This window comes from Pelophylax lessonae (assembly GCF_965119305.1).
Source record: "Pelophylax lessonae genome assembly, chromosome: 7".
NCBI lineage: Eukaryota > Metazoa > Chordata > Amphibia > Anura > Ranidae > Pelophylax > Pelophylax lessonae.
The window spans coordinates 93779633-93793419 of record NC_138774.1 but is presented as its reverse complement, the minus strand read 5'-3'; positions in this window follow the sequence as shown (position 1 = coordinate 93793419).

Here is a 13787-nt window from a genome sequence, read left to right as displayed (position 1 = left end):
TGAGGACATTGTTCTGCCTTCGCTCTGTGCGAATCCTAAGGAGGTTGCTTTGCATTCCTTGGATGTTGTCAGGGCGATCAGGGTTTACCCGTCGTCGACTGAATCCTTTCGGAAATCAGATTCTCTCTTTGTCCTTCCTGAGGGACCGCGGAAGGGTATGGCTGCGTCTGCGGCAACCATTTAAAAATGGATCAGACAGACGATAGTACAGGCCGTTTCTATGAAGGAACGGGTACCACCCTTCCCTGTCTAGGCACACTATACCAGAGCGGTAAGTGAGTCATGGGCTTTCCGGCATCAGGCTTCGATGGCCCAGGTGTGTAAGGCTGCGACTTAGTCGTCAGTGCACAGCTTTTCTAAATTCTACAATATTGATGTTCTGGCATCAGCTGATGCCTCCTTTGACCGCAAAGTTCTCTGTGCGGCAGTACCGTAAGGGGACCCTGGTTTTATTGCGGGTCCCTGGCTGTTGGGGTTGTTTATCCCCTTGGTTATTTGCTTTCCTGGGTTGTTGCTCCTGTTGAGCCTTTTTTTGTTACCCAGAGGGTTACCTTGCTGTTCATGTAAGGTTCCTTTCTCTGCTGTGGGTACTGCGTTGCCTTTCTGACGGTTGCATTTCCCACCCCTCATGTCTACACTGCTTTGGGACATCCCATTGGTGAAGACTGTATGAGTGGGCGGCGACTGTCGAAGGATACAAGAGAAAACTGAATTTTTGTAAAATCTTACCGTAAAATTCCTTTCTCTGAGTCCTCCGACAGTCCCCGCCCCTGCCCCTCTATTGGGGTTCTTATAGACTTAACTGCTTGCTACCAAACTGAGTTGGGATGGCTGATTGCAGGGGGCTATTGGACCAGTGGGACAGCCCCCATAGGTGTCTATGTAAATGCTTTGTTTAACAAGTCTTATGCCTAGTTACTCCTGTGGAGATGAAGTCAATACCCATTGGTGAAGACTGTATGAGTGGGCGGCGACTGTCGGAGGACTCAGAGAAAGGAATTTTACAGTAAGATTTTACAAAAATTCTTTGTTATTTAAAAAAAAAAACACATGTTATACTTACCTCCTCTGCGCAGTTGGTTTTGCACAGGGCAGTCTGGATCCTCCTCTTCTCAGTAGCATCATGTTGGGAGATGCTTTTCTTCAGCAGGGACGGGAAAGCTGGTCAGAGTTGATGGGAAAATGGATGGAGCCAAATACAGAGCAATCTTAGAAGAAAATCTGTTAAGAGTCTGCCTACCTTCCAGCAGGACAACGACCCTAAACATACAGCCAAAATGGAGTGGTTAGACCATTGGAATTTCCCAAAAAGCAGTGCAATATGAGGGGTGGGAAAAACCCAGCAAGAGATATAATTCACAACAAGGCTAAACATAACCAATGAGGTAAAACAGGAGCTCAACCAGGAACAACTGGAGCTCACCACCAGGATTAAATCACACCCTCAAGAGGCGGGAGCCTCTGCAACCGCAGCCTGCAAAACTTTGTGGCCAAATGCCACATCTGAAGATGCAAGTACATCCACCATATAAAAAAACTTTGTGAATGTGTGTGTACAGACGACCACATAGCCGCCTTGCACACCTGAACCACTGACACCTGATGACAGAAGGCACTAAGCGCCCTTGTAGAATGTGCCTTTTACAAGGAAGGGAGGAACCTGATCCTTAATGGAATAGGCCTGCACCACCGTCTACCTGATCTACTTGCAAATGGTCGCAGCAGATGTGGCCTGCCCCTTATGAGGTCCATCCATAAGAACAAAGAATAAGATTTTCGAATTGGTTCAGTCACAGCTAGGTACACCCAAATCACACTGACCACATCCAAGGAATGTAAAGCAACTTCCTTAGGATGTTTCGGTTTAGGACAGAAGGACGCAACACAATATCTTCATTCAAATTAAACTCCGAGACAACCTTAGGAAGGAACGTCTGACAGGGTCGCAACACCACTTTGTCCCTATAAATCACCAGGTAAGACAACCGACAGGACAACACAGCCAACCCCAACATCCTATGTGCGTTAGTAATAGTGACTAAGAAGGCTACCTTCTGCGACAGAGTAAGCAGAGGAAGTTATCGAATACTTTCAAAGAGAGGCTTTTAAAACACCGACAGTACCAAATTAAGCTCCCACAGAGGTACCAGGAATCTCTCTGGCAGAGCCAGATGGCAAACTCCCTGCACAAAAGCGTGCAGGACTTCGCCACCATCGGTCTTTGGAAAAATATGACCAAAGTAGAAATCTGGCCTTTAAGGGTGCCCAGAGCCAAATGCCGGTCTACACCTAGTTGTAGAAACCCCAACAGGCGAGACACAGAAAAAGAACAGGAAGAAACCCCCCACCGACACTCACACCAAGTAATGTATGCTCCTGGAGGTAGATTTCCAAGCATTCAACCGTGTAGGAATCACCGACAGCCCTCTGTCCTTCAGCACCTGGCATTCAATAGCCAAGCCGTTAAAGCCAGCAACTGTAAAGCAGAATGGAAGATTGGTCCCCGAGGCAGAGTTTTCTAAGGAATGTCTGCTACCAGCCTGACCAGGCCTGCATACTAAGACTGGCAAGGCCAGTCTGGTGCCACCAGAATGACTGGAATACCTTCTACCTCGATTCTGTGTAGCAGTCAACAGGAGTTGTAATGGAGGAAAGGCGTAAATCAGACGATACTGACCCCAAGGGGCCACCGAGGGAGTCTGCGGCGTCGGCCAGAGATTCTAAGACCTTGACATGAACCTCTGCCCCTTCCTGTTGAGACGGGAGGCCACCAGGTCCACATCCGGGGTCTCCCACCGAAGGCACAGTTAATGAAACCCCTCCAGGTGAAGAGACCATTCTCCCCGATCCAACATCTGCCGACTGAGATAGTCCACTTGCCAATTCTCTACCCCCGGAATGTGAGAGCAGAGAGGGCTGAAACATATCGTTCTGCCCACCTCAAGATACCGGCCACTTCTCGGGGCCGCCAGGGCACTCTTTCTGCCCCTTGATTGACATATGCCACAGCCATAGCATTGTCCGATTTTATCCACACAGGGCGTCCCTGCAGACAATCCGTCCATTGAGACAAAGTCTGGTCGCCCGAATTTCCAGGATGTTGATCGGCAGCCTACACTCCTCGAGTCCAAACACCTTGGGCCGAGTACACTCCCAAGATACCTCACCAGCCAGACAGACTGGCATCCGTGTTGATCACAGGGGAAGAAAGGAATTTCCAGACAAAGGGATGGGGAACAGAGCCAACATAGCGCCCTCAAACCCTGACTCAGCAAAATAAAATTATGCAAAGACAGCGGATCATTGTTCCATTTGGTCAGAATCTCCCTTTGCAGAGGTCTGGTATGGAACTGCGCAAACGACACTGCCTCGAAAGTGGAAACCATCAGACCCCAGCACTTGCATTCAAGTCCTGAGTGACGACCTGCGGTTGGACAACAGGAGCCGAACCGCATCCTCTAGCTTCAGACGTTTTGCTTGAGGAAGAAACAATCGAGCTGACGCGGAGTCCAGCGCCAGACCCAGGTAGTCTAGCTTGGTGGACGGAGTCCGAGCTGATTTCTGAAAATTCATTGTCCATCCGAACTGTAGAGTTCACACAGTAACAGCCAAGTCGGCCTCTAGTGCCGAGGAAGACTCTGCACGCAAAAGCAGATCATCCAGGTAACCCAGTACTGCAATCCCTCTGCGTTGTAGCAACACCAGAACTGGGGCCAAAACCTTTGTGAACACCCAAGGAGCTGAGGCGAGACTAAAAGTTAACACTACTGATAGTGACGTAAACTGATAATGCTCCTCGCCCACGCAAAAACGAAGAACACACTGATGCCAGACATATATTGGAATATGAAGGTAAGCGTCCTTGAGATCGCTAGAAGCCAGAACATCCCCTTGATGAAGGAAAGCTACTACCGTGCGAATGGACTGCATCTGAAATTTCTGAACCCACACAAAGTGGTTCAGAGCCTTGAGATCAAAGATCATCTCCTTGAAAACGTTCCGACTCTTGAACCGCACAATAACTCCTTGTGCTAACAGGTCCTGCACTGCCCCGTAGAGGCCCTGTAGCCGCTCGCGAGACAGGCGCAAATTGGAAGAAAAGAGCCTTGCCGGAGGCAAGGACCAAAACTCGATCTTGTAACCAAACAACTTATGGACCCATCTGTCCCTATATGAGCAAGGTCCACGGACCCGGAGAAAAGAAGATGTCCCCGCACCCCTGAAGAGGTGAGGGCGCCCCTTCAGGCTGGTGAAGGCTTGTCCGTGGTACCAGAAGTGCTCGCTTTGGACTTACCCTTCCAGGGTCTCTTGGAGCCTCCCACAAAACTACAGGTGGATTTCGAACCAGTTTCCTGCGATCCAGACGGATGAAAGGGCTGCTTGTGAAACGAGAAGAAAGGACCACGTTTAGGACGGAGGTTCCTTGCCTTTAGCAACCTGCGGAAGGAATGTACTCTTACCTCCCGTAAGAACCCTAATGATCTCTTCCATAGGAGGCCCTGAACAAACAGCCACCTACAAAAAAGGTAGATCAGTCAGCACCTTTTTAGATCAGCCGATCAGTACTTCAACCATATCATGCGGTGAAGAATGACCGCGGTCACAGATACCTTGTAGGCCAAGGGGGCCACATCCAAAGATGCATCACCAATTTGCTGCAAGCCCTGGATCAACTGATCAGCCAGCTCAGGAGGGTGTTGACTCCCTTCCAGATCCTGGGTGTAAAATCTTAGCCCATTCCGTTAAGGTCTGAGATACCAAGGTGATAGCAAACACCGGTCTCAAAATTGAACCAGCCACGGTGAAAAGATACCGGACCAGAGCCTCAGCTCTCTTGTCCACAGGATCCCTAAAGAATGTAGAATCCTCCACCGGCAAAAGTGTGGCCTTATTTAGCCTGGAAACCTGAGAGTCCACCGATGGTGGAACTGTCAGTTTCTTCAGAAGAGACTCCGCAAAAGGGACATCTTCTAGCGAAATGCTTAGGTATTCCAACCATGCGTTTCGGGGAACCCCACTGACTAGTGATAATCTCGTAAAAATAGGCAGGAAGGGGGAACACCTAGGTCATCTTGGAAGATTTGCAGATGCCAAACTGCACCGGCATCGCCGGCTCAGCCTGCACTGAGTCTTCAAACTTTAAAGTTTCCCGCACAATTAGGGCCTCCAGCAGCGCTTTTTCATGCACAGCTGCGGAGGACGACTCCTCATCCTCACTATAAGAGCATTTAGCGTACGTAGACGCAGACCCAGTGGGCTGACTCTCGTCCGCAGCGGCTAAATCCACCTCAGACTCTGAGGAGACAGAAGATACTGGTGAAGGCGGGGGGCGCTTCTTGCTAGCTCTCCTTTGCAGGGCCAAATCTACTTTGGATACAAGTGACTGCAGGGCTGCCGTCATGGCCGCCAGGGCACACAGACTCAGAGGGTCCCGCAGCTTCCAGTAGTGGGTCAAGCGGTGATACACGCTCCACCCATGCCCCCTAAGAGGGGGGGGGGGGGGAGATATAGGGGCTGAGGAGATGGGGGGAAAAAAACACGAGGGTGAGGACACAGGAAAGGGCCGACCACCCCAGCAATTCCGTAGGAAAGGGGGGGGGGGGGAACACTACTCACCACACCATGGCACTAGATGGGTGCTGCTCTCAGCAGTCCACCGCACCAACTTGGAATGGGGGTGCTGTGGCCTGAGGTACACTGACTCTGTTCGTGACCAGGGATATGGCATTTCTCTCACCAGACAGCCCCCATCCAGTGGGGCTATGTTGCGGCCAACCTAGCCCGGAGCTAATAGTTGGGTTGCACTCGCAGGCCAGACTGGAAAGATAATAAGGATCTAGGATATCCAGTACGTCCCTCAGTGCGGCTGTTCATTGTAGTTCACACAGGAACAAGTTCATTGTAGTTCACACAGGAACAAAAAGAAAGAAAAAAAAAAAAAAAGGAAAAAATTCAATTTAAAAAAGGAAAAAAATGCCAGTACCACAGATCCCAGCAGAGAACCAGGTCCTTACTCCTGACTAAGCAGAAAAAACTGAAGTCCTATAGCAGGAAATTATGGTATACCCTCTGGGACATAACCAAAAAGGTTTCCGCCTAGTCCTACTCCTAGAGAGAGCAGCATAAAGCCCAATGTTCTAGAAGACATGGAGCTGTGTCCATCAGAGAACGAAAGAGAAAACTTCTGTTTACAGATGCTCTCCATCCAATCTGACAGAGCTTAAGCTATTTTGCAAAGAATGGGCAAACATTTCACTCTAGATGTGCAAAGGTGGTAGAGAGACATACCCCAAAAAGACTTGCAGCTGTAATTGCAGCAAAAAGTGGTTCTACAAAAGTATTGACAGAATACAAATAAATGCATGCCACAGTTTTTATATATTTGTTAAAAAATATTCTTGAAAACCCATTTTCCTTTTACTACCTTTTTTACTTTTAATCATGTGCCACTTTGTGTTGGTCTAGCACATAAAATTCCAATTAAATACATTTACGTTTTTGGTTGTAATATGACAAAATGTGGAACATATAAAAGGGGTATCAATACTTTTTCAAGGCAATAAAGGAATCAGAGGAGAATGCACTGATCTGCAGCATTCCAGCATGCAGACAGTGAAGAAAGAAGAAGGGTACCTGGGAAGTGTATGCAAATAAGCCTTTGAAATAAAGCATTGCTAACCTACTTCTGAAAATGCTAGTTGACCCACCATTATACTGACCCACTGACTAATACTAATTGAAAAAGTATTAGGACAGTTTCTGTAAAGTCAGATCGTGGTGAATATACTTTTTCTGTGTACATTGAACATTGAGGTCAGAGGTCCAGCATGGCAGCCAATTAATTAGCATTTTGCAGCATGATAAAAAACAAAAAAACAAACACACACTGGTGTGTAACTGGTGAGTTACTAGTCAAAGCAGGAACCAAATCCCCATGGCACCACAACACATGATCCCTTGTCATGTAGGGATGGATAGATAGATTAGATCTCTCTCATTACATTACACACACATTATATATATATATATATATATATATATATATATATATATATATATATATATATATATATATATATATATATATATATATATATATATATATATATATATATATATATATTGTAAGGGATTAGCTCGGTGGTAGGCGTAGATGACTCCTTGGGGGGTGCGTTTTCACAGAGAAATAGCCCAAAAGTGCTTGCAAACAACAGGTTTATTCTTCAAACAAGTGCATGCAGCAAAACATCAAAATAAAATAAAACAAAATAAATCCTTGCCTCTGTGGGCGGCTACCTTCTCACAACTGGAACCTGCCTAAGTGTCTGTCTCCAACCTACCGTCGGGCAGACTTCCTTGTCCTTACAGCGGACACTCAATAGTCCTTTTATAATAGCTTCACAGGGCAACACAGTCCTTTTGTTTCTTTCACATCAACAGTTCGTCTTCTCACCTTTGAGACGTATTCACCCTTGGTTACCGTCCCGGGCACACATCACTCCGGGGGGTCTTCTCCCAGGCCCACACATCCTGTCGGGAGGCACACGCTGACTGTCCTCCTGCTCCCAGCCCACATGGCTTCAGGACACAGCTTCTGGAGGCAGCAAACAATAGGAATTTCTCTGAACAAATTATAGAGCCTTAACTCCCTCATTCTGAACAGGTGAAGGCCTTTCAATTTCCTGCTGGCTAGCTCTGTAGCCAACACCCTAAATTAATTAATGGACTTTCTAAGTCAGGTGGAAATGTATCTCCTTCCTGTGACTACATTCCCAGATTTAGCTGACTTCCTGTTACATACCCCCCCCTCTTGTTTCAACCCTAGGGTTGGGACACAGATTTCCAGGCACGCATGTGTCAAGCACTGCTGACTCACTGATAAGCCTCCTATTATCCTCAAGCTTCCGGATGAAACTGTTTTGTCATCTTCATTGACGGATTTCTCATAAATGCCACACAGTTTGTCTCTCATCTCATATACACATTCTTCAACTGCATTTTTGGCATCATTTCGCTCCTTCTCGTTTCTGTCATCTTCATTGACAGCTTTCTCATAAATGTCAGACAGCTTGTCCCTCATAACCGTCTGTCCAATCCACCATGGAGGACCGTGATCCATAGGCAACTCAATTGGGCTAGTCTTAATGTCTTCAACATTCTTAAGACGCCTCTCTCTGCAATCCATAAATGTTTTCCACAAAACTTTGAGAACCTTTGCTTCACTAAGCTTTGTTCCAAGTAGGGACTCTTGACATCCCTCTGTGACTTGAGTTGCCTCTCCATACATCTGTACACAATCATTGACTTTTTGTTGTAAAAGGGAATGATCTTCCTTCTTGAGCTTTGCTTGCTCTAAGATGCTGTGCAGAGGATTTTCCAATTGAGACAACAGGCTGTCACACATTTCTTCAAAGTGACCCCTGTTCCTTTTCCCAGAGATATCAATATCATTCAAACATTTCATATTCATAGGCAGATCTGAAGCATTTGCACTCATCAACTTCTTAAACTTTTCGCCCTCCTGAGCGAGTCGCAGTAAAGGCCTACTATTTGATTTGATATTGAGTTTATATTTCTTGCCAAACTCTTCACAGAAGAAGCCAACCAGAACATCATCAACTTTCCTTCCACCAACATAGGGGTCAAAGGCAACAACACAGTTGAACCCAGCGATCTGGGTGGTATCCATTATAGACCTCCTCTCTGCATCAGTGAAGAAGCATGGAACTGCAACACATTCTTTTACAGGTTTCTTCAATGCACTTTCTGCTGAACTATTTGACCGCTCAAGGTCACCTAGTTCTTTTTCTCTATCTGAATTCCACATGGAATGCATCTCAAGATCACGATCAAACTTCTGCCACCCGTCTTTCACCAGTTTCATTTTAGAAATATTCTCTGAAAGGCACTTGAAATTCATTTGCTTCACGTTTTCACCAACAGCCTTAGTTTTCTCCACTAGGTGGCGTTTGCTTTTTCCTCCCAGATTTATATCACTTGCTTTAGTTTTCTCCGCTTTAGTTTTCTCCACTAGGTTTTCAGCCTGAACTGAGAAATCATCACATTTCTTACACAACTCCTTTATTTGCTGAAGTTCTAATGATACATTTTCCAATGCTTGAAGTTTTTGAAGGAACGGTTTATTCCAAAGGGGTGATTCAAGCCACGTGTCATCACATTTCTGAGGCTCACTCAGGACAGACCCCAAAACACTGATCCTTTTAAAAACTGCATCAGGCACACTATCCCCTCTTTGGGACAGATCCTCTGTTGCCTGGAATTCCTCTTCCAGTTCCTGCAACGGAATCTTCATCTCTTCTACTTGCTGTTCTAAGGCTCGTTTAGACTTTTCTAGCTCCTGAACGCTTTTCACAACATCATCCTTGGAGCTGACCAATTCTTCCATTTCTGTACGCAGCTGTTTGTTAACACTTTCTAGTTCAGCCTTACACTCTAGAACTTCCTCCAAAGAGCGAGCCAAGAACAGGGCTTTGCTCTCGTTATCACGCGCCTCCGTTTTTGCACGGTCGCGTTCTTCTGCATATTTTGCAGACACAGTCTTCTCTTCACCAAGCATCTGATCAAACTTCTTTTTCACATCTTCAACACACTGTAATGAACCAACGCTTTCTTCCATGCGTTTTTTCATATCCGCTATCTGAGCTTGCAATGTTGCGACTTGCTCTGATAGGTTTTTCTTTGCTTCCGCCTCCTCTTTTAATTGTTCCAGGAAGCCATTTTTCTCATCTTCCATTTGTTTGAGCTTTGTGCTAAAACTCAGCCTTTGACACCTCTCTTCCTGTAAGAGTTCCTGCGTGTCTTGCAGCTGCGATTCCAAGATAGAAAAATCTTCCGCAATTTCTCTAGATTTGCTGTCTGCTTGAGAAAGCTGATTTGTAACATTGTCCAACTCAACCTGCAGTCGGTTTGCCTTCTCTGACAGCTTAGCACACAATCGGTCACCTTCTGACACCTTGACTTGCGATTCCAGAAGCTGTGCCTCTACTTTTTCCCTCTTATGTTCACAATCTCCTTTTCCCTGCATAAGAGCCTTCACCTCATTGGCTAGCATCTGGGAATAAGAATGTAATTCTGCCACACAGGCTTCTTTCTCCTTTAACTGCTGCTGGACACGTTGGGCTTCCCCTTTCCAACTTTCACAGTCCGCACGCCATTCATTTACCACATTGCTCAAAGTAGTGAGCTCATACACAGTACTCAGTAATTTAGCCTCTCTTTCACTTTTCTCGTTGTCGCTGAGAGACAATGTCGTTTTCAGAGCGACATTCTGTTCCTGCGACTCCTGCAGGTCTATTTTTGTAGCTCCCAAAGACTGAAGACTTTTTTCCAGCTGATTACGCAACTCCAACATATCAGCCATACTTTGCTTCTGCAAAGTCTGAATTTCACTTTCCTTTTCCATGAGGATGGTATCTTTCTCCATTATAGTCTCTCTGCGTTTTTGCAACTCGACCAAAAGAAGAGCAGTGGATTCTTCCCACTGTAACACATGAGACTTGAGTAGTTCATTCATTTCCTGCAAGTTTCTATGCTCCATTTTAAGCAATTCCAAGGCTTGTTCCTTTTCTTCCATTTTCCGTTGCAAGGCATCCAACTCAGCCCTGCACACATACTCGGTTTCCTCCAAACCGATGGCCTCCATTGGCTGCTGGCGTCTCTGTTTCCAGCCTGCCATGCTCTCTTGATGAGCCTTTTGTTGAGCTGCAAAGCTCCGCTGAAAATCCGCATTTGCCTGCTGTTGAGCTGCATTTGCCTGCTGTTGAGCTGTATTTGATATAATCAGTTGTTTCAACATCTCCTCCATTTTGAGCTTACTTTTCATCTGAGCACACGTTTCATCAGTGTTGCTAGGGACAACAACCTTCCTCTTTAGTAGACTCTCTTTAGGCATGGATGGGGCTGGTTCAGACGGTAACATCCCCTCCATCCATAGAATCCGGTCTCTCATTTCATCTATCTTTGCATTTTTCAGGCGTTTGGATCGCCCCATCTTCAATAACTCCACAAACAAATTTTTCACAGTCCAGCAAAAAATTTTCAGACCACTGTCTCTTTAACACATGTAGTTGTTCTCTCTCTTGCAAGATCTCTTTTCCTGCGCACACAGTTTGTGCAGTCACTTGCACCAGACACAACAAAGTTCATCAAATAATTTTGAGACCGCTGTCTCTTTAAAACACTTTTTATTTTTTTCTGTCAGGATCTTCTCTCCTGCACACATAGATTGTGCAATCTCATGCACCAGATAAAGTTCATCAAACATTTGCACTTCCTTGCAGGGATCTCTGCTTATGCCCACTGCATACCTCCACCATATGTAAGGGATTAGCTCGGTGGTAGGCGTAGATGACTCCTTGGGGGGTGCGTTTTCACAGAGAAATAGCCCAAAAGTGCTTGCAAACAACAGGTTTATTCTTCAAACAAGTGCATGCAGCAAAACATCAAAATAAAATAAAACAAAATAAATCCTTGCCTCTGTGGGCGGCTACCTTCTCACAACTGGAACCTGCCTAAGTGTCTGTCTCCAACCTACCGTCGGGCAGACTTCCTTGTCCTTACAGCGGACACTCAATAGTCCTTTTATAATAGCTTCACAGGGCAACACAGTCCTTTTGTTTCTTTCACATCAACAGTTCGTCTTCTCACCTTTGAGACGTATTCACCCTTGGTTACCGTCCCGGGCACACATCACTCCGGGGGGTCTTCTCCCAGGCCCACACATCCTGTCGGGAGGCACACGCTGACTGTCCTCCTGCTCCCAGCCCACATGGCTTCAGGACACAGCTTCTGGAGGCAGCAAACAATAGGAATTTCTCTGAACAAATTATAGAGCCTTAACTCCCTCATTCTGAACAGGTGAAGGCCTTTCAATTTCCTGCTGGCTAGCTCTGTAGCCAACACCCTAAATTAATTAATGGACTTTCTAAGTCAGGTGGAAATGTATCTCCTTCCTGTGACTACATTCCCAGATTTAGCTGACTTCCTGTTACAATATATATATATATATATATATATATATATATATATATATATATATATATATATATATATATATATATATATATACATATACACACACACACACACACATATACACACACACAGTGGGGAGAACAAGTATTTGATACACTGACGATTTTGCAGGATTTCCTACTTGCAAACCATGTAGAGGTCTGTAATTTTTATCATAGGTACTCTTTAACTGTGAGAGACGGAATCTAAAACAAAAATCCAGAAAAATCCCATTGTATTTGATCACCGACCAACCAGTAAGAATTTCGGCTCGCACAGGCCTGTTATTTTTTCTTTAAGAAGTCCTCCTGTTCTCCACTCATTACCTGTATTAACTGCACCTGTTCGAACTTGTTACCTGTATAAGACACCTGTCCACACACTCAGACACCAACCTCTCCACAATGGCCAAGACCAGAGAGCTGTGTAAGGACATCAGGGATAAAATTGTAGACCTGCACAAGGCTGGGATGGGCTACAGGACAATAGGCAAGCAGCTTTGGGAGAAGGCCACAACTGTTGGCGCAATTATTAGAGAATGGAAGAAATTCAAGGTGACGGTCAATCTCCCTTGATCTGGAGCTCCATGCAAGATCTCACCTCATAGGGCATCAATGATCATGAGGAAGTTGAGGGATCAGCCCAGAACTACACGGCAGGACCTGTTCAATGACCTGAAGAGAGCTGGGACCACAGTCTCAAAGAAAACAATTAACACTACGTTGTCATGGATTCAAATCCTGCAGCGCATGCAAGGTCCCCCTGAAGTTTGCCAATGACCATCTGGATGATCCAGAGGAGAAAGTGGGAGAAGGTCATGTGGTCTGATGAGACAAAAATAGAGCTTTTTGGTCTAAACTCCACTCGCCGTGTTTGGAGGAAGGAGGAGTACAACCCCCAAGATCATCCCAACCGTGAAGCATGGAGGTGGAAACATTCTTTGGGGATGCTTTTCTGCAAATGGGACAGGATGACTGCACAGTATTGAGGGGAGGATGGATGGGGCCATGTATCGCGAGATCTTGGCCAACAACCTCCTTCCCTCAGTAAGAGCATTGAAGATGGGTCGTGGCTGGGTCTTCAAGCAAGACAACGACCCGTAACACACAGCCAGGGCAACTAAGGAGTGGCTCCGTAGGAAGCATCGCAAGGTCCTGGAGTGGCCTAGCCAGTCTCCAGACCTGAGCCCAATAGAAAGTCTTTGGAGGGAGCTGAAAGTCTGTATTGCCCAGCGACAGACCCGAAACCTGAAGGATCTGGAGAAGCTATGTATGGAGGAGTGGGCCAAAATCCCTGCTGCAGTGTGTACAAATCTGGTCAAGAACTATAGGAAACGTATGATCTCTGTAATTGCAAACAAAAAGGTTTCTGTACCAAATATTTGGTTTTGCTTTTCTGATGTATCAAATACTTAGGTCATGCAATAAAATGCAAATTAATTATTTAAAAAAAAAAAAAAAAAAAAAATCATACAATGTGATTTTCTGGATTTTTGTTTTATAGATTCCATCTCTCACAGTTGAAGAGTACCTATGATACAGACCTCTACGTGCTTTGCAAGTAGGAAAACCTGCAAAATCAGCAGTGTATCAAATACTTGTTCTCCCCACTGTATACATGCACTCATTTTTAGCAGTAGATTTTTAAAATATCTAGGTAAGAGACATTTTAGAGCTGGACAAAGAATACAGCAAACCTGGTGATATCCAAACAGTATTTTATTTAATATATTAAAAAAAGAAGGGTGTTCTCCC